Here is a 19737-nt window from a genome sequence, read left to right as displayed (position 1 = left end):
CAGCGACCCTCCCCAGCTCTCGCCCAACTCCTACTTACCTGCCAGGTGAGATACTATGATCATGAAGGTGCTTCTCCCAGGGCAAGGCTCACCCATTGCACTCTGGGTGTGCTGCTCCTGCGATTTCCCCAAATGTGGGAAACTTGACTGCATAATTTGTGTTTCCCCTGGTCGGCTCTCGTATAATTCAGATCTCTTTGTCTCAGGTCTCTCTCCAGCCTAGTTTGCTGTCTGTTTCCACTTCTCTTTTCTTGAGCCGCTCCCTTCTATGCCCTTGCGCACTATCCTGACTACTCCTCCTTTCTGCTTACTTTGTGCCTTCCAACGCACAATGCGAACTATAGGTAGTGCTGCAGGGCCCACACCCTTTTACTTGCCTTACAGAGCAGCTCTGGAGCTGTTACAGTGCCCAGCTGCTGCAAGAAATCAGCTTGAATGCTTCAGGGGCTGGGGCATAGCCAACATGAGCCCCACACCGAAGGAGGGTGGAGGTGTTTAATGCAAACTAGGGGTCATCCAAGCGCCGCAAAAGGCCGCCATGCCCTGCATAACCCTTTTCTCTTTTTATATGCAGATGAGGGTTCCAGCCAACTTTGGCCCACTGCTTGGATGACATCACCGTATGCAAATCCGTCTTCTGCAGACCTTCACCCTGGAATGCTTTTACTAGTTGTTGCATTTGGTTTGTTGTTTGGGGATGCTTCAGTATTAGGCAGCCTTCTGCCCTCCCATGTTCATCTGAAAATATGTGTTCTCCCTGCAGTTGTTGTACCCAGATGAGAGTTCCCTTGTGCTGCCTCAGTTGAATCTCCTTTACTTGACAGAGATGTGCCTGAGTAGCGGCCCTCCCCAGCCCTATCCCAAATCATACTTATTTTGCATAGGAGTTACCATGGTCATGAAGATTGTTCTCCCAGGGTGAGGTTCATTCATTGCATTCTGGGTATGCTGACCCCTGTGATTTCCCCAAATGTGGGAAACTCGACTGCATTATTTGTGGTAGTGGGGGACTGTGTTTGTGCTTTCCTCTGGTCAGCTCTGGTAAAAGTCAGATTTCTTTGTCTCAGATCTTCCTCTAGCCTTGTTCTTCTTTCGAGAGTTTCTTTGTGCTGCCTCAGTTGGATCTCCTTCACTTGACAGGGGGGTGCCCGAGCAGCGACCCTCCCCAGCTCTAGCCCAACTCCTACTTACCTGCCAGGTGAGATACTATGATCAGGAAGTTGCTTCTCCCAGGGCAAGGCTCACCCATTGCACTCTGGGTGTGCTGCTCCTACGATTTCCCCAAATGTGGGACACTTGACTGCATAATTTGTGTTTCCTCTGGTCGGCTCTCGTATAATTCAGATCTCTTTGTCTCAGGTCTTTCTCCAGCCTAGTTTGCTGTCTGTTTCCACTTCTTTTATCTTGAGCCCCTCCCTTCTATACCCTTGTGCACTATCCTGACTTCTCCTCCCGTCTGCTTACTTTGTGCCTTCCAATGCACAATGCAAACTACAGGTAGTGCTGCAGGGCCCACACAATCTTTTACTTGCCTTACAGAGCAGCTCTGGAGCTGTTACAGTGCCCAGCTGCTGCAAGAAATCAGCTTGAATGCTTCAGGGGATGGGGCATGGCCAACATGAGCCCCACACCAAAGGTGGATGGGGGTGTTTAATGCGAACTAGGGGTCATCCAAGCACCGCAAAAGGCCGCCATGCCCTGCACGCCCCTTTTCTCTTTTCATATGCAGATGAGGGTTGAAGCCAACTTTGACCCACTGCTTGGATGACATCACCATATGCAAATCCATCTGCTGCAGGCCTTCCCCCAGGAATGCTTGCACTAGTTGTTGCATTTGGTTTGTTGTTTGGGGGTGCTTCAGTTTTAGGCAGCCTTCTGCCCTCCCATGTTCATCTGAAAATATGTGTTCTCCCTGCAGTTGTTGTCCCCAGATGAGAGTTCCCTTGTGCTGCCTCAGTTGAATCTCCTTTACTTGACAGAGATGTGCCTGAGCAGCGGCCCTCCCAGCCCTATCCAAAATCATACTTATTTTGCATAGGAGACACCATGGTCATGAAGATTGTTCTCCCAGGGTGAGGTTCATTCATTGCATTCTGGGTATGCTGACCCCTGTGATTTCCCCAAATGTGGGAAACTCGCCTGCATTTTTTGTGGTAGTGGGGGACTGTGTTTGTGTTTTCCTCTGGTCAGCTCTGGTAAAAGTCAGATTTCTTTGTCTCATATATTCCTCTAGCCTTGTTCTTCTTTCGAGAGTACCCTTGTGCTGCCTCAGTTGGATCTCCTTCACTTGACAGGGGGGTGCCCGAGCAGTGACCCTCCCCAGCTCTAGCCCAACTCCTACTTACCTGCCAGGTGAGATACTATGATCATGAAGGTGCTTCTCCAAGGGCAAGGCTCACCCATTGCACTCTGGGTGTGCTGCTCCTGCGATTTCCCCAAATGTGGGAAACTTGATTGCATAATTTGTGTTTCCCCTGGTCGGCTCTCGTATAATTCAGATCTCTTTGTCTCAGGTCTCTCTCCAGCCTAGTTTGCTGTCTGTTTCCACTTCTCTTTTCTGGAGCCACTGCCTTCTATGCCCTTGCGCACTATCCTGACTTCTCCCGTCTGCTTACTTTGTGCCTTCCAACACACAATGCGAACTACAGGTAGTGCTGCAGGGCCCACACCCTTTTAGTTGCCTTACAGAGCAGCTCTGGAGCTGTTACAGTGCCCAGCTGCTGCAAGAAATCAGCTTGAATGCTTCAGGGGCTGGGGCATAGCCAACATGAGCCCCACACCAAAGGAGGGTGGGGGTGTTTAATGCGAACTAGGGGTCATCCAAGCACCGCAAAAGGCCGCCATGCCCTGCATGCCCCTTTTCTCTTTTCATATGCAAATGAGGGTTCCAGCCAACTTTGGCCCACTGCTTGGATGACATCACCGTATGCAAATCCGTCTGCTGCAGACCTTCCCCCAGGAATGCTTGTACTAGTTGTTGCATATGGTTTGATATTTGATGGTGCTTCAGTATTAGGCAGCCTTCCGCCCTCCCATGTTCATCTGAAAAGATGTGGTCTCCCTGCAGTTGTTGTCCCCAGACGAGAGTTCTCTTGTGCTTCCTCAGTTGAATCTCCTTAACTTGACGGGGGAGGGGCCGAGCAGCCACCCTCCCCAGCCCTATCCCAACTCATACTTATTTTGCATATGAGATCTCTTGATCATGAAGATTGTTCTCACAGGGTGAAGTTCATCCATTATATTTTAAAATAGGAAGGTACAAATTACATATTTGAATTGCATCTATGTGCTGGATTCAAATGTCCCCCCCCCCCCTTCCTTTCTCAATTGTGCCCATCAGCAGCTATTCTAAGGTTGCTGCCAATGGGTGTGACACATTAATTTCTTCTGTGGGGTACACAGGACTCCACAAGGATTCACATTGGGGTGTAGAGTAGGATCTTGATCTGAGGCACCAACCGGCTCAAAGCTTTTGACTGTTCCCAAGATGCTCAGTGCATCCTCCTCTATAACCCCGCTTCCATGAACAGGGAGCTCAGTTTGTAGTTGGTGCCTTCAGTAGCAGGCCACTTAACAGGGGCCTGCCTTAGGCAGCCTATTCTTAGCTATTCATTTTGACAAGGATAGAAGAACTTGTTTTATGAGAATCTACAAGGGCTGCAGCAGGCTAGGTCTAATAGACATCTTTACTGCAGCTTCATCACTCCCAGCGGCGCTGTATACTCCCGTGCCCTGGTTGCTGGGTCACTGCAGCGGAGGCTCCGGTTTCTTCCTAAGGTCAGTCACACACACACCGCCCTTCCGGATCACGAGGCCGCTGATGAAGGGGAGCGTGGCCGTAGGGGGTGGACCGTGTGCGCACTGGCGTGGACACTGATTACTGGGCAGCCGCTCCACTAGCCACCAGGTACAGTTAAGGAGCACAGGTCTGGGGGTTTTTCTCCTATATTAAACCAATTTTGTACTGCCCGCAGCGCATTGTGATAGGTAATAGGGCCTGATTCAGGTTGGATTGCAATCACAATAAGTGATCCAACTGCAAAAATTGCTAAGAGCATACGCATGTGCCTGCATTTTCTGCGGCACCCCGCAGAGAATGCGATCGCCTCTGCCTGTCAATCGGGGCAGGGGGGGAGAGGGGGGTCAGCAACACTCCATTTCCAAGTCAGGGATGGAGCGGTGCGGGGGCAAGGCTTCAAAATGGGGTCTGCAATGGAGGAGACACAGGGGGCGTGGTCACAGCGGCTGTATGACATCACATTCAGCCGCTGTGATCACAAAAATGGTGGCGGCTTCCTGCGCGCACATACAGTCTGCACCAGCAGGAGGCTACACCATTTTTTATGATCACGCTGAACTGCAGTGCGACTGCAATTACAGCATGGTCAAGAAGGGAGGCGTCATGCTGGGTGGCCATAAGAGATGAGCGGGTTCGGTTCCTCGGAATCCGAACCCGCCCGAACTTCACCCTTTTTTGCACGGGTCCGAGCAGACTCGGATCCTCCCGCCTTGCTCGGTTAACCCGAGCGCGCCCGAACGTCATCATCCCGCTGTCGGATTCTCACGAGACTTGGATTCTATATAAGGAGCCGCGCGTCGCCGCCATTTTCACACATGCATTGAGATTGATAGGGAGAGGACGTGGCTGGCGTCCTCTCCGTTTAGATTAGAAGATAGAGACGAGTGACATTTGATTTACTACTAATTTGGGGAGCAGTTGAACTTGTCAGGAGTACTCAGTAGTGTAGAGTTTTGCTGATAGTGACCACCAGTTTTATTATTTATAATCCGTTCTCTGCCTGAAAAAAAACGATACACATACCATATCTGTGCTCAGCCTCAGTGTGCTGCATGATATATCATCTATGTATATCTGACTGTGCTGAGTGCTCACTGCTCACACAGCTTAATTGTGGGGGAGACTGGGGAGCAGTTATAGCAGGAGTACAGTGAACACTTTTGCTGCCAGTGTGACCACCAGTATATTGTCTGCCTGAAAAAGTTAAACACTCCTGTGGTGTTTTTTTTTTATTCTATAAACGCATTCTGCTGACAGTGTCCAGCAGGTCCGTCATACATATATTATATAAATATTTATCTGCAGTAGTGTTATATTTTTTTTTTCATCTTTATCATCTCTATATTAGCAGACGCAGTACGGTAGTCCACGGCTGTGGCTATCTCTGTGTCGTCAGTGCTCGTCCATAATTGTATACCTACCTACCTGTGGTGGGTTTTTTTTTTCTATCTTCTTCATACTAGTAGTTTAGGAGTCTACTGACAGTGTCCACCAGGTCCATCATTATATTATATACCTACAGTAGTAATATATTTATTATATTATCTATACTAGCAGACGCAGTACGGTAGTCCATGGCTGTGGCTATCTCTGTGTCGTCAGTGCTCGTCCATAATTGTATACCTACCTACCTGTGGTGGGTTTTTTTTTTATCTTCTTCATACTAGTAGTTTAGCAGTCTGCTGACAGTGTCCACCAGGTCCGTCATTATATTATATACCTACAGTAGTAATATATTTATTATATTATCTATACTAGCAGACGCAGTACGGTAGTCCACGGCTGTACCTACCTCTGTGTCGTCACTCGTCCATAATTGTATACCTAACTGTGGTGGGTTTTTTTTTCTATCTTCTTCATACTGTACTAGTAGTTTAGCAGTCTGCTGACAGTGTCCACCAGGTCCGTCATTATATTATATATACCTACAGTAGTTATATATATTTTTTTTTATATCATTAATTATCATCTCTATACTAGCAGACGCAGTACGGTAGGCCACGGCTGTGGCTATCTCTGTGTCGTCAGTGCTCGTCCATAATTGTATACCTACCTACCTGTGGTGGAAGTTTTTTTCTATCTTCTTCATACTAGTAGTTTAGCAGTCTGCTGACAGTGTCCACCAGGTCCGTCATTATATTATATATACCTACAGTAGTTATATATATATTTTTTTTATATCATTAATTATCATCTCTATACTAGCAGACGCAGTACGGTAGTCCACGGCTGTAGCTACCTCTGTGTCGTCAGTCACTCGTCATCCATAAGTATACTAGTATCCATCCATCTCCATTGTTTACCTGAGGTGCCTTTTAGTTGTGCCTATTAAAATATGGAGAACAAAAATGTTGAGGTTCCAAAAATAGGGAAAGATCAAGATCCACTTCCACCTCGTGCTGAAGCTGCTGCCACTAGTCATGGCCGAGACGATGAAATTCCATCAACGTCGTCTGCCAAGGCCGATGCCCAATGTCATAGTACAGAGCATGTAAAATCCAAAACACAAAAGATCAGTAAAAAAAGGACTCAAAAATCTAAATAAAAATCGTCGGAGGAGAAGCGTAAACTTGCCAATATGCCATTTACCACACGGAGTGGCAAGGAACGGCTGAGGCCCTGGCCTATGTTCATGGCTAGTGGTTCAGCTTCACATGAGGATGGAAGCACTCAGCCTCTCGCTAGAAAAATGAAAAGACTTAAGCTGGCAAAAGCACAGCAAAGAACTGTGCGTTCTTCAAAATCACAAATCCACAAGGAGAGTCCAATTGTGTCGGTTGCGATGCCTGACCTTCCCAACACTGGACGTGAAGAGCATGCACCTTCCACCATTTGCATGCCCCCTGCAAGTGCTGGAAGGAGCACCCGCAGTCCAGTTCCTGATAGTCAGATTGAAGATGTCAGTGTTGAAGTACACCAGGATGAGGAGGATATGGGTGTTGCTGGCGCTGGGGAGGAAATTGACAAGGAGGATTCTGATGGTGAGGTGGTTTGTTTAAGTCAGGCACCCGGCGAGACACCTGTTGTCCGTGGGAGGAATATGGCCATTGACATGCCTGGTGAAAATACCAAAAAAATCAGCTCTTCGGTGAGGAAGTATTTCAACAGAAATGCGGACAACAGGTGTCAAGCCGTGTGTTGCCTTTGTCAAGCTGTAATAAGTAGGGGTAAGGACGTTAACCACCTCGGAACATCCTCCCTTATACGTCACCTGCAGCGCATTCATCATAAGTCAGTGACAAGTTCAAAAACTTTGGGCGACAGCGGAAGCAGTCCACTGACCAGTAAATCCCTTCCTCTTGTAACCAAGCTCACGCAAACCACCCCACCAACTCCCTCAGTGTCAATTTCCTCCTTCCCCAGGAATGCCAATAGTCCTGCAGGCCATGTCACTGGCAATTCTGACGAGTTCTCTCCTGCCTGGGATTCCTCCGATGCATCCTTGAGTGTAACGCCTACTGCTGCTGGCGCTGCTGTTGTTGCTGCTGGGAGTCGATGGTCATCCCAGAGGGGAAGTCGTAAGACCACTTTTACTACTTCCACCAAGCAATTGACTGTCCAACAGTCCTTTGCAAGGAAGATGAAATATCACAGCAGTCATCCTGCTGCAAAGCGGATAACTGAGGCCTTGGCATCCTGGGCAGTGAGAAACGTGGTTCCGGTATCCATCATTACTTCAGAGCCAACTATAGACTTGATTGAGGTACTGTGTCCCCGGTACCAAATACCATCTAGGTTCCATTTCTCTAGGCAGGCGATACCGAAAATGTACACAGACCTCAGAAAAAGACTCACCAGTGTCCTAAAAAATGCAGTTGTACCCAATGTCCACTTAACCACGGACATGTGGACAAGTGGAGCAGGGCAGACTCAGGACTATATGACTGTGACAGCCCACTGGGTAGATGTATTGACTCCCGCCGCAAGAACAACAGCGGCGGCACCAGTAGCAGCATCTCGCAAACGCCAACTCTTTCCTAGGCAGGCTACGCTTTGTATCACCGCTTTCCAGAATACGCACACAGCTGAAAACCTCTTACGGCAACTGAGGAAGATCATCACAGAATGGCTTACCCCAATTGGACTCTCCTGTGGATTTGTGGCATCGGACAACGCCAGCAATATTGTGCGTGCATTATATCTGGGCAAATTCCAGCACGTCCCATGTTTTGCACATACCTTGAATTTGGTGGTGCAGAATTATTTAAAAAACGACAGGGGCGTGCAAGAGATGCTGTCGGTGGCCACAAGAATTGCGGGACACTTTCGGCGTACAGGCACCACGTACAGAAGACTGGAGCAACACCAAAAACGCCTGAACCTGCCCTGCCATCATCTGAAGCAAGAAGTGGTAACGAGGTGGAATTCAACCCTCTATATGCTTCAGAGGATGGAGGAGCAGCAAAAGGCCATTCAAGCCTATACATCTGACCACGATATAGGAGGTGGAATGCACCTGTCTCAAGCGCAGTGGAGAATGATTTCAACGTTGTGCAAGGTTCTGCAACCTTTTGAACTTGCCACACGTGAAGTCAGTTCAGACACTGCCAGCCTGAGTCAGGTCATTCCCGTCATCAGGCTTTTGCAGAAGAAGCTGGAGACATTGAAGGAGGAGCTAAGACAGAGCGATTCCGCTAGGCATGTGGGACTTGTGGATGGAGCCCTTCATTCGCTTAACCAGGATTCACGGGTGGTCAATCTGTTGAAATCAGAGCACTACATTTTGGCCACCGTGCTCGATCCTAGATTTAAAACCTACGTTGTATCTCTCTTTCCGGCAGACACAAGTCTGCAGGGGTTCAAAGACCTGCTGGTGAGAAAATTATCAAGTCAAGCGGAACTTGATCGGTCAACAGCTCCTCCTTCACATTCTCCCGCAATTGGGGGTGCGAGGAAAAGGCTCAGAATTCCGAGCCCACCCGCTGGCGGTGATGCAGGGCAGTCTGGAGCGACTGCTGATGCTGACATCTGGTCCGGACTGAAGGACCTGCCAACGATTACGGACATGTCGTCTACTGTCACTGCATATGATTCTCTCACCATTGAAAGAATGGTGGAGGATTATATGAGTGACCGCATCCAAGTAGGCACGTCAGACAGTCCGTACGTATACTGGCAGGAAAAAGAGGCAATTTGGAGGCCCTTGCACAAACTGGCTTTATTCTACCTAAGTTGCCCTCCCACAAGTGTGTACTCCGAAAGAGTGTTTAGTGCCGCCGCTCACCTTGTCAGCAATCGGCGTACGAGGTTACTTCCAGAAAATGTGGAGAAGATGATGTTCATTAAAATGAATTATAATCAATTTCTCCGTGGAGACATTGACCAGCAGCAATTGCCTCCACAAAGTACACAGGGAGCTGAGATGGTGGATTCCAGTGGGGACGAATTGATAATCTGTGAGGAGGGGGATGTACACGGTGATGAATCGAAGGATGATGATGAGGTGGACATCTTGCCTCTATAGAGCCAGTTTGTGCAAGGAGAGATTAATTGCTTCTTTTTTGGTGGGGGTCCAAACCAACCCGTCATTTCAGTCACAGTCGTGTGGCAGACCCTGTCACTGAAATGATGGGTTGGTTAAAGTGTGCATGTCCTGTTTATACAACATAAGGGTGGGTGGGAGGGCCCAAGGCAATTCCACCTTGCACCTCTTTTTTCTTTTATTTTTCTTTGCGTCATGTGCTGTTTGGGGAGTGTTTTTTGGAAGGGCCATCCTGCGTGACACTGCAGTGCCACTCCTAGATGGGCCAGGTGTTTGTGTCGGCCACTTGGGTCGCTGAGCTTAGTCACACAGCTACCTCATTGCGCCTCTTTTTTTCTTTGCGTCATGTGCTGTTTGGGGAGTGTTTTTTGGAAGGGCAATCCTGCGTGACACTGCAGTGACACTCCTAGATGGGCCAGGTGTTTGTGTCGTCCACTTGGGTCGCTGAGCTTAGTCACACAGCTACCTCATTGCGCCTCTTTTTTTCTTTGCGTCATGTGCTGTTTGGGGAGTGTTTTTTGGAAGGGCCATCCTGCGTGACACTGCAGTGCCACTCCTAGATGGGCAAGGTGTTTGTGTCGGCCACTTGGGTCGCTGAGCTTAGTCACACAGCTACCTCATTGCGCCTCTTTTTTTCTTTGCGTCATGTGCTGTTTGGGGAGTGTTTTTGGAAGGGCCATCCTGCGTGACACTGCAGTGCCACTCCTAGATGGGCCAGGTGTTTGTGTCGGCCACTTGGGTCGCTGAGCTTAGTCACACAGCTACCTCATTGCGCCTCTTTTTTTCTTTGCGTCATGTGCTGTTTGGGGAGTGTTTTTTGGAAGGGCCATCCTGCGTGACACTGCAGTGCCACTCCTAGATGGGCCAGGTGTTTGTGTCGGCCACTTGGGTCGCTGAGCTTAGTCACACAGCTACCTCATTGCGCCTCTTTTTTTCTTTGCGTCATGTGCTGTTTGGGGAGTGTTTTTTGGAAGGGCCATCATGCGTGACACTGCAGTGCCACTCCTAGATGGGCCAGGTGTTTGTGTCGGCCACTTGGGTCGCTGAGCTTAGTCACACAGCTACCTCATTGCGCCTCTTTTTTTCTTTGCGTCATGTGCTGTTTGGGGAGTGTTTTTGGAAGGGCCATCCTGCGTGACACTGCAGTGCCACTCCTAGATGGGCCAGGTGTTTGTGTCGGCCACTTGGGTCACTGAGCTTAGTCATCCAGCGACCTCGGTGCAAATTTTAGGACTAAAAATAATATTGTGAGGTGTGAGGTGTTAAGAATAGACTGAAAATGAGTTGAAATTATGGTTATTGAGGTTAATAATACTTTGGGATCAAAATGACTCCCAAATTCTATGATTTAAGCTGTTTTTTAGGGTTTTTTGAAAAAAACACCCGAATCCAAAACACACCCGAATCCGACAAAAAAAATTCGGTGAGGTTTAGCCAAAACGCGTTCGAACCCAAAACACGGCCGCGGAACCGAACCCAAAACCAAAACACAAAACCCGAAAAATTTCCGGTGCACATCTCTAGTGGCCATGCCATGTCACTGTGCAGGAGCCAGCACCGCTCACACACTAGTCCCCGGTGCAGCCCCCAACCCCCGGGACACCCGGAGCAACAAAATGTAGATTCAGGCCACCAGGCAACGCCCCTACCTATGAAACCATGCCTCCTTTTTACCATTGCGCTGCTTATCTGCGCGCACTGCATTACAATCTCCCTCGCCACCTCTCTGGGTGTCACCAGTGATAGTGACACCTCTGCCATGCTTGTAGCAGCTGGTCCTAAGATCTACGCCTCAAGCCCTGAGTGTTTGCCCTTGTGACTTGTTGATCATCATAGCAAAGCAGATGCTTACAGAAAACTGCAGGGGCTTAGATTGAAAATAAAAAAAATTGATGGGTATAAGGTAGAGAGGAGCGGGTTCGGTTCTCCGAGAACCGAATTCCCCACGAACTCCACGTGGTTTACACTGGTACGAGGCAGGCTCGGTTGTTCCCGCCTGACTCGGAAAACCTGAACAAGGGAAAATGTCATCATCCCGCTGTCGGATTCTCGCGAGATTCGGATTCCATATAAAGAGCTGCGCGTTGCCGCCATTTTTACTCGTGCATTGAAGAGAGAGCGGAGAGGACGTGGCTATGTTCTCTCAGTGGAAATCTCAATATCAGTGCTCAGTATCAGTGGATACTTATTGCTGCTCAGTAATACTAGTAGTGTGTCTCTCCTGCTCAGTGTCAGTTCTCAGTAGTATCCTCATCAGTGCTCAGTATCACTGCTCATTGTCTTGTGCTGCATTGTTGTGCTCAGCATACTACAGTACATTACTAATAGTCCAGTGCTGCATCTTGCTGCTCAGTGTCAGTTCTAGTATCCTCATCAGTGCTCACTATCCCTGCTCATTGCATTGTGGTGTTCTGTATACTACAGTAACATAGTAATATAGTAACATATAGTAACATAGTTTTTGAGGTTGAATAGAGGCAAATTGCCCATCGTGTTCAACCTGTTTTAAGTTGTGATGATTCTACATACTTGCTGAATAATGTTTTATGACTAGTTAGCTACTACAACTCATGTTACCCCCGGATTAACCATGTTGATATTTTAAGTATTATAACCTTGGATAGCTTTTTCATTCAGAAATGTATCCATTCCTTTTTTAAATCCAATTACAGAGTCCGCCATTACCACCTTCCCTGGCAGGGAATTCCACATCCTGATTGCCCTAACAGTGAAGATCATAGTATCTCACCTGGCAGGTAAGTAGGAGTTGGGCCAGAGCTGTGGAGGATTGCTGCTCGGGCACCCCCTGTCAAGTGAAGGAGATCCAACTGAGGCAGCACAAGGGAACTCTCGAAAGAAGAACAAGGCTAGAGGAAGATCTGAGACAAAGAAATCTGACTTTTACCAGAGCTGACCAGAGGAAAGCACAAACACAGTCCCCCACTACCACAAATAATGCAGTCGAGTTTCCCACATTTGGGGAAATCACAGGGGTCAGCATACCCAGAATGCAATGAATGAACCTCACCCTGGGAGAACAATCTTCATGACCATGGTATCGCCTATGCAAAATAAGTATGATTTGGGATAGGGCTGGGGAGGGCCGCTGCTCAGGCACATCTCTGTCAAGTAAAGGAGATTCAACTGAGGCAGCACAAGGGAACTCTCATCTGGGGACAACAACTGCAGGGAGAACACATATTTTCAGATGAACATGGGAGGGCAGAAGGCTGCCTAATACTGAAGCACCCCCAAACAACAAACCAAATGCAACAACTAGTACAAGCATTCCTGGGGGAAGTTCTGCAGAAGACGGATTTGCATACGGTGATGTCATCCAAGCAGTGGGCCAAAGTTGTCTGGAACCCTCATCTGCATATGAAAAGAGAAAAGGGGTATGCAGGGCATGGCGGCCTTTTGCGGCGCTTGGATGACCCTTAGTTCGCATTAAACACCCCCACCCTCCTTCGGTGTGGGGCTCATGTTGCCAATGCCCCAGCCCCTGAAGCATTCAAGCTGATTTCTTACAGCAGCTTGGCACTGTAACAGCTCCAGAGCTGCTCTGTAAGGCAAGTAAAAGGGTGTGTAGTTTGCATTGTGCATTGGAAGGCACAAAGTAAGCAGACAGGAGGAGAAGTCAGGATAGTGCACAAGGGTATAAAAGGGAGGGGCTCAAGAAAAAAGAAGTGGAAACAGACAGCAAACTAGGCTGGAGAGAGACCTGAGACAAAGAGATCTGAATTATACGAGAGCCGACCAGGGGAAACACAAATTATGCAGTCAAGTTTCCCACATTTGGGGAAATCGCAGGGGCAGCACACCCAGAGTGCAATGGGTGAGCCTTGCCCTGGGAGAAGCACCTTCATGATCATAGTATCTCACCTGGCAGGTAAGTAGGAGTTGGGCTTGAGCTGGGGAGGGTCGCTGCTCGGGCACCCCCCTGTCAAGTGAAGGAGATCCAACTGAGGCAGCACAAGGGAACTCTCGAAAGAAGAACAAGGCTAGAGGAAGATCTGAAACAAAGAAATCTGACTTTTACCAGAGCTGACCAGAGGAAAACACAAACACAGTCCCCCACTACCACAAATAATGCAGTCGAGTTACCCACATTTGGGGAAATCACAGGGGTCAGCATACCCAGAATGCAATGAATGAACCTCACCCTGGGAGAATAATCTTCATGACCATGGTATCTCCTATGCAAAATAAGTATGATTTGGGATAGGGCTGGGGAGGGCCGCTGCTCAGGCACATCTCTGTCAAGTAAAGGAGATTCAACTGAGGCAGCACAAGGGAACTCTCATCTGGGACAACAACTGCAGGGAGAACACATATTTTCAGATGAACATGGGAGGGCAGAAGGCTGCCTAATACTGAAGCACCCCCAAACAACAAACCAAATGCAACAACTAGTGCAAGCATTCCTGGGGGAAGGCCTGCCGCAGATTGATTTGCATATGGTGATGTCATCCAAGCAGTGGGTCAAAGTTGGCTTCAACCTTCGTCTGCATATGAAAAGAGAAAAGGGGCGTGCAGGGCATGGCGGCCTTTTGCGGTGCTTGGATGACCCTTAGTTTGCATTAAACACCCCCACCCTCCTTCGGTGTGGGTCTCATGTTGGCCATGCCCCAGCCCCTGAAGCATTCAAGCTGATTTCTTGCAGCAGCTTGGCACTGTAACAGCTCCAGAGCTGCTCTGTAAGGCAAGTAAAAGGGTGTGGGCCCTGCAGCACTACCTGTAGTTTGCATTGTGCATTGGAAGGCACAAAGTAAGCAGACAGGAGGAGAAGTCAGGATAGTGCACAACGGTATAAAAGGGAGGGGCTCAAGAAAAAAGAAGTGGAAACAGACAGCAAACTAGGCTGTAGAGAGACCTGAGACAAAGAGATCTGAATTATACGAGAGCCGACCAGGGGAAACACAAATTCTGCAGTCAAGTTTCCCACATTTGGGGAAATCGCAGGGGCAGCACACCCAGAGTGCAATGGGTGAGCCTTGCCCTGGGAGAAGCACCTTCATGATCATAGTATCTCACCTGGCAGGTAAGTAGGAGTTGGGCTAGAGCTGGGGAGGGTCGCTGCTCGGGCACCCCCCTGTCAAGTGAAGGAGATCCAACTGAGGCAGCACAAGGGAACTCTCGAAAGAAGAACAAGGCTAGAGGAAGATCTGAGACAAAGAAATCTGACTTTTACCAGAGCTGACCAGAGGAAAACACAAACACAGTCCCCCACTACAACAAATAATGCAGTCGAGTTACCCACATTTGGGGAAATCACAGGGGTCAGCATACCCAGAATGCAATGAATGAACCTCACCCTGGGAGAACAATCTTCATGACCATGGTATCTCCTATGCAAAATAAGTATGATTTGGGATAGGGCTGGGGAGGGCCGCTGCTCAGGCACATCTCTGTCAAGTAAAGGAGATTCAACTGAGGCAGCACAAGGGAACTCTCATCTGGGGACAACAACTGCAGGGAGAACACATATTTTCAGATGAACATGGGAGGGAAGAAGGCTGCCTAATACTGAAGCACCCCCAAACAACAAACCAAATGCAACAACTAGAGCAAGCATTCCTGGGGGAAGGCCTGCAGCAGATGGATTTGCATATGGTGATGTCATCCAAGCAGTGGGTCAAAGTTGGCTTCAACCCTCGTCTGCATATGAAAAGAGAAAAGCGGCGTGCAGGGCATGGCGGCCTTTTGCGGCGCTTGGATGACCCCTAGTTCGCATTAAACACCTCCACCCTCCTTCGGTGTGGGGCTCATGTTGGCTATGCCCCAGCCCCTGAAGCATACAAGCTGATTTCTTGCAGCAGCTGGGCACTGAAACAGCTCTAGAGCTGCTCTGTACGGCAAGTAAAAGGGTGTGGGCCCTGCAGCACTACCTGTAGTTTGCATTGTGCATTGGAAGGCACAAAGTAAGCAGACGGGAGAAGTCAGGATAGTGCGCAAGGGCATAGAAGGGAGCAGCTCAAAAAAAGAGAAGTGGAAACAGACAGCAAACTAGGCTGGAGAGAGACCTGAGACAAAGAGATCTGAACTATACGAGAGCCGACCAGGGGAAACACAAATTATGCAGTCAAGTTTCCCACATTTGGGGAAATCGCAGGAGCAGCACACCCAGAGTGCAATGGGTGAGCCTTGCCCTGGGAGAAGCACCTTCATGATCATAGTATCTCACCTGGCAGGTAAGTAGGATTTGGGCTAGAGCTGGGGAGGGTCGCTGCTCGGGTACCCCCCTGTCAAGTGAAGGAGATCCAACTGAGGCAGCACAAGGGAACTCTCGAAAGAAGAACAAGGCTAGAGGAAGATCTGAGACAAAGAAATCTGACTTTTACCAAAGCTGACCAGAGGAAAGCACAAACACAGTCCCCCACTACCACAAATAATGCAGTCGAGTTTCCCACATTTGGGGAAATCACAGGGGTCAGCATACCCAGAATGCAATGAATGAACCTCACCCTGGGAAAACAATCTTCATGACCATGGTATCGCCTATGCAAAATAAGTATGATTTGGGATAGGGCTGGGGAGGGCCGCTGCTCAGGCACATCTCTGTCAAGTAAAGGAGATTCAACTGAGGCAGCACAAGGGAACTCTCATCTGGGGACAACAACTGCAGGGAGAACACATATTTTCAGATGAACATGGGAGGGCAGAAGGCTGCCTAAAACTGAAGCAACCCCAAACAACAAACCAAATGCAACAACTAGTGCAAGCATTCCTGGGGGAAGGCCTGCAGCAGATGGATTTGCATATGGTGATGTCATCCAAGCAGTGGGTCAAAGTTGGCTTCAACCCTCGTCTGCATGTGAAAAGAGAAAAGGGGCGTGCAGGGCATGGCGGCCTTTTGCGGCGCTTGGATGACCCCTAGTCCGCATTAAACACCTCCACCCTCCTTCGGTGTGGGGCTCATGTTGGCTATGCCTCAGCCCCTGAAGCATTCAAGCTGATTTCTTGCAGTAGCTGGGCTCTGTAACAGCTCCAGAGCTGCTCTGTACGGCAAGTAAAAGGGTGTGGGCCCTGCAGCACTACCTGTAGTTTGCATTGTGCATTGGAAGGCACAAAGTAAGCAGACGGGAGAAGTCAGGATAGTGCGCAAGGGCATAGAAGGGAGCAGCTCAAGAAAAGAGAAGTGGAAACAGACAGCAAACTAGGCTGGAGAGAGACCTGAGACAAAGAGATCTGAATTATACGAGAGCCGACCAGGGGAAACACAAATTATGCAGTCAAGTTTCCCACATTTGGGGAAATCGCAGGAGCAGCACACCCAGAGTGCAATGGGTGAGCCTTGCTGTCACGTTTGAATAGAGAAAGGAGGATCACACATTATATGTGATCTAAGGTGTGGTGATTACCTGCAGGAATAATCACCAATAATGTTTTCAAGTGACTGTATATATATAATTTTGTATTCTTTCAGCCGAGATGTGACAACATGGCTGACATGCAATGTCCTGCATTTGACCCCCATAGGTCCAGGCCAAGAGAGATCTGCAGTCCATTTAAAGTAATCCAAAACTGGGATTGATATTTTAGCTTTTATTTTTACTTAAAGTACAATAACTTTTACCATTTTAATTTGTTTTAATAGTATATTGACAGTATTGTTTTCTTTCAAAAATCCACTTAATTTTCTTTACCCTATTATTAAAATGGTAATTGACAAAAACAAACTACATTGTCACCAGAAGAGCAATACAAAATGTACAAGTGATATATTAAAATCATCTTTCCAGCTTGAATTTCAATGATGCATTGGGGCAACAATTTTGTGAGAAACATCTTCACCCTTAAATAAAGATTTTCTTAATTCCTTACCTGTGTGCTAATTAGATATCACCTTGTTTTCACATTAAACAGACTTCCACATGAGAAAGCAGCATGAGAATGCTTATTAGCCTTTGTCAGTATGTACTTTTGCAAAGTGTCGCTGTGGCGCAATCAGTTAGTGTGTACGGCTATTAACCAAAAGGTTTGTGGTTCAATACCACCCAGGGATGTAATTGACCTTGTTATCAGATTTTGGTGATCTTTAAGTAGACAAGTCAAAATTTCGAAAACCCCTGTTATGGTGTAGGGTACCTGGCCTTCTTGCTGCAATTGTTCATGCCGTTGGCTTGTGTTCTGTTGAATGCCACGTTCTGCCACGTTCTGCGGCATGCTTAAGGTGTGAGCTGGTAAGATGCTCACCTTAGTTTAACAATAAATCCTTTCCTCGAAATGTCCGTCTCCCTGGGCACAGTTCCTATAACTGGAGTCTGGAGGAGGGGCATAGAGGGAGGAGCCAGTTCACACCCTTTGAAAGTCTTAAAGTGCCCATGTCTCTTGCGGATCCCGTCTATACCCCATGGTTCTTAATGTGACCCCAGCATCCTTTACGGACTAAGAGAAAAGGATGCCCTTGTGTACTATCCTGACTTCTCCTCCCGTCTGCCTACTTTGTGCCTTCCAACGCACAATGCGAACTACAGGTGGTGCTGCAGGGCCCACACCCTTTTACTTGCCTTACAGAGCAGCTCTGGAGCTGTTACAGTGCCCAGCTGCTGCAAGAAATCAGCATGAATGCTTCAGGGGATGGGGCATGGCCAACATGAGCCCCACACCAAAGGAGGGTGGGGGTGTTTAATGCGAACTAGGGGTCATCCAAGCACTGCAAAAGGCCGCCATGCCCTGCATGCCCCTTTTCTCTTTTTATATGCAGATGAGGGTTCCAGCCAACTTTGGCCCACTGCTTGGATGACATCACCGTATGCAAATCCGTCTGCTGCAGACCTTCCCCCAGGAATGCTTGTACTAGTTGTTGGATATGGTTTGATATTTGATGGTGCTTCAGTATTAGGCAGCCTTCCGCCCTCCCATGTTCATCTGAAAAGATGTGGTCTCCCTGCAGTTGTTGTCCCCAGACGAGAGTTCCCTTGTGCTTCCTCAGTTGAATCTCCTTAACTTGACGGGGAAGGGGCTGCCCGAGCTGCCACCCTCCCCAGCCCTATACCAACTCATACTTATTTTACATATTAGATCTCTTGATCATGAAGATTGTTCTCACAGGGTGAGGTTCATCCATTATATTTTAAAATAGGAAGGTACAAATTACATATTTGAATTGCATCTATGTGCTGGATTCAAATGCCCCCCCCCCCCTTCCTTTCTCAATTGTGCCCGTCAGCAGCTATTCTAAGGTTGCTGCCAATGGGTGTGACACATTAATTTCTTCTGTGGGGTACACTGGACTCCACAAGGATTCACATTGGGGTGTAGAGTAGGATCTTGATCTGAGGCACCAACCGGCTCAAAGCTTTTGACTGTTCCCAAGATGCTCAGCGCATCCTCCTCTATAACCCCGCTTCCATGAACAGGGAGCTCAGTTTGTAGTTGGTGCCTTCAGTAGCAGGCCACTTAACAGGGGCCTGCCTCAGGCAGCCTATTCTTAGCTATTAATTTTGACAAGAAAAGAAGAACTTGTTTTATGAGAATCTACAAGGGCTGCAGCAGGCTAGGTCTAATAGACATCTTTACTGCAGCTTCATCACTCCCAGCGGCGCTGTATACTCCCGTGCCCTGGTTGCTGGGTCACTGCAGCGGAGGCTCCGGTTTCTTCCTAAGGTCAGTCACACACACACCGCCCTTCCGGATCACGAGGCCGCTGATTAAGGGGAGCGTGGCCGTAGGGGGTGGGCCGTGTGCGCACTGGGGTGGACACTGATTACTGGGCAGCCGCTCCACTAGCCACCAGGTACAGTTAAGGAGCACAGGTCTGGGGGTTTTTCTCCTATATTAACCCAATTTTGTACTGCCCGCAGCGCTATGTGATAGGTAATAGGGCCTGATTCAGGTTGGATTGCAATCACAATAAGCAATCCAACTGCAAAAATTGCTAAGAGCATACGCATGTGCCTGCATGCGATCGCCTCTGCCTGTCAATCGGGGCAGGGGGGGAGAGTGGGGTCAGCAACACTCCATTTCCAAGTCAGGGATGGAGCAGTGCGGGGGCAAGGCTTCAAAATGGGGTCTGCAATGGAGGAGACACAGGGGGCGTGGTCACAGCGGCTGTATGACATCACATTCAGCCGCTGTGATCACAAAAATGGTGGCGGCTTCCTGCGCGCACATACAGTCTGCACCAGCAGGAGGCTACACCATTGTTTATGATCACGCTGAACTGCAGTGCGACTGCAATTACAGCATGGTCAAGAAGGGAGGTGTCATACTGGGTGGCCATGCCCTGTCACTGTGCAGGAGCCAGCACCGCTTACACACTATTCCCCGGGTGCAGCCCCCAACCCCCGGGACACCCGGAGCAACAAAATGTAGATTCAGGCCACCAGGCCACGCCCCTACCTATGAAATCATGCCTCCTTTTTACCATTGCGCTGCTTATTTGCACGCACTGCATTACAATCTCCCTCGCCACCTCTCTGGGTGTCACCAGTGATAGTGACACCTCTGCCAT

The 19737-nt window shown here is 48.6% G+C and overlaps 12 non-coding genes across 12 annotated transcripts; 5 read left to right on the top strand and 7 right to left on the bottom strand.

Moving 5' to 3' along the window:
- Nucleotides 1-30: 30 nt before the first annotated feature.
- LOC134999965 (U1 spliceosomal RNA) lies at nucleotides 31-193 on the top strand. The gene has a single exon (XR_010202028.1). It is a non-coding gene; the product is annotated as a U1 spliceosomal RNA (small nuclear RNA).
- Nucleotides 194-867: 674 nt separating this feature from the next.
- On the top strand, nucleotides 868-1031 carry LOC134999617 (U1 spliceosomal RNA). The gene has a single exon (XR_010201696.1). It is a non-coding gene; the product is annotated as a U1 spliceosomal RNA (small nuclear RNA).
- Nucleotides 1032-1183: 152 nt separating this feature from the next.
- On the top strand, nucleotides 1184-1346 carry LOC135000098 (U1 spliceosomal RNA). The gene has a single exon (XR_010202129.1). It is a non-coding gene; the product is annotated as a U1 spliceosomal RNA (small nuclear RNA).
- A 675-nt stretch (nucleotides 1347-2021) lies between these two features.
- On the top strand, nucleotides 2022-2185 carry LOC134999780 (U1 spliceosomal RNA). The gene has a single exon (XR_010201852.1). It is a non-coding gene; the product is annotated as a U1 spliceosomal RNA (small nuclear RNA).
- A 152-nt stretch (nucleotides 2186-2337) lies between these two features.
- LOC134999390 (U1 spliceosomal RNA) lies at nucleotides 2338-2500 on the top strand. The gene has a single exon (XR_010201493.1). It is a non-coding gene; the product is annotated as a U1 spliceosomal RNA (small nuclear RNA).
- Nucleotides 2501-12196: 9696 nt separating this feature from the next.
- On the bottom strand, nucleotides 12197-12360 carry LOC134999690 (U1 spliceosomal RNA). The gene has a single exon (XR_010201766.1). It is a non-coding gene; the product is annotated as a U1 spliceosomal RNA (small nuclear RNA).
- Nucleotides 12361-13015: 655 nt separating this feature from the next.
- Nucleotides 13016-13178, bottom strand: LOC134999935 (U1 spliceosomal RNA). The gene has a single exon (XR_010202000.1). It is a non-coding gene; the product is annotated as a U1 spliceosomal RNA (small nuclear RNA).
- A 152-nt stretch (nucleotides 13179-13330) lies between these two features.
- On the bottom strand, nucleotides 13331-13494 carry LOC134999785 (U1 spliceosomal RNA). The gene has a single exon (XR_010201857.1). It is a non-coding gene; the product is annotated as a U1 spliceosomal RNA (small nuclear RNA).
- Nucleotides 13495-14167: 673 nt separating this feature from the next.
- On the bottom strand, nucleotides 14168-14330 carry LOC135000049 (U1 spliceosomal RNA). Its single transcript, XR_010202087.1, has one exon. It is a non-coding gene; the product is annotated as a U1 spliceosomal RNA (small nuclear RNA).
- Nucleotides 14331-14482: 152 nt separating this feature from the next.
- LOC134999761 (U1 spliceosomal RNA) lies at nucleotides 14483-14646 on the bottom strand. The gene has a single exon (XR_010201834.1). It is a non-coding gene; the product is annotated as a U1 spliceosomal RNA (small nuclear RNA).
- A 671-nt stretch (nucleotides 14647-15317) lies between these two features.
- On the bottom strand, nucleotides 15318-15480 carry LOC134999936 (U1 spliceosomal RNA). The gene has a single exon (XR_010202001.1). It is a non-coding gene; the product is annotated as a U1 spliceosomal RNA (small nuclear RNA).
- A 152-nt stretch (nucleotides 15481-15632) lies between these two features.
- On the bottom strand, nucleotides 15633-15796 carry LOC134999716 (U1 spliceosomal RNA). The gene has a single exon (XR_010201791.1). It is a non-coding gene; the product is annotated as a U1 spliceosomal RNA (small nuclear RNA).
- Between the last annotated feature and the right edge of the window lie 3941 nt (nucleotides 15797-19737).

Source organism: Pseudophryne corroboree, unplaced genomic scaffold (assembly GCF_028390025.1).
Source record: "Pseudophryne corroboree isolate aPseCor3 unplaced genomic scaffold, aPseCor3.hap2 scaffold_150, whole genome shotgun sequence".
NCBI classification, from domain to species: Eukaryota; Metazoa; Chordata; class Amphibia; order Anura; family Myobatrachidae; genus Pseudophryne; species Pseudophryne corroboree.
Note: the sequence above shows the minus strand (reverse complement) of the source record. Positions and strands in the feature narration are given on the sequence as shown.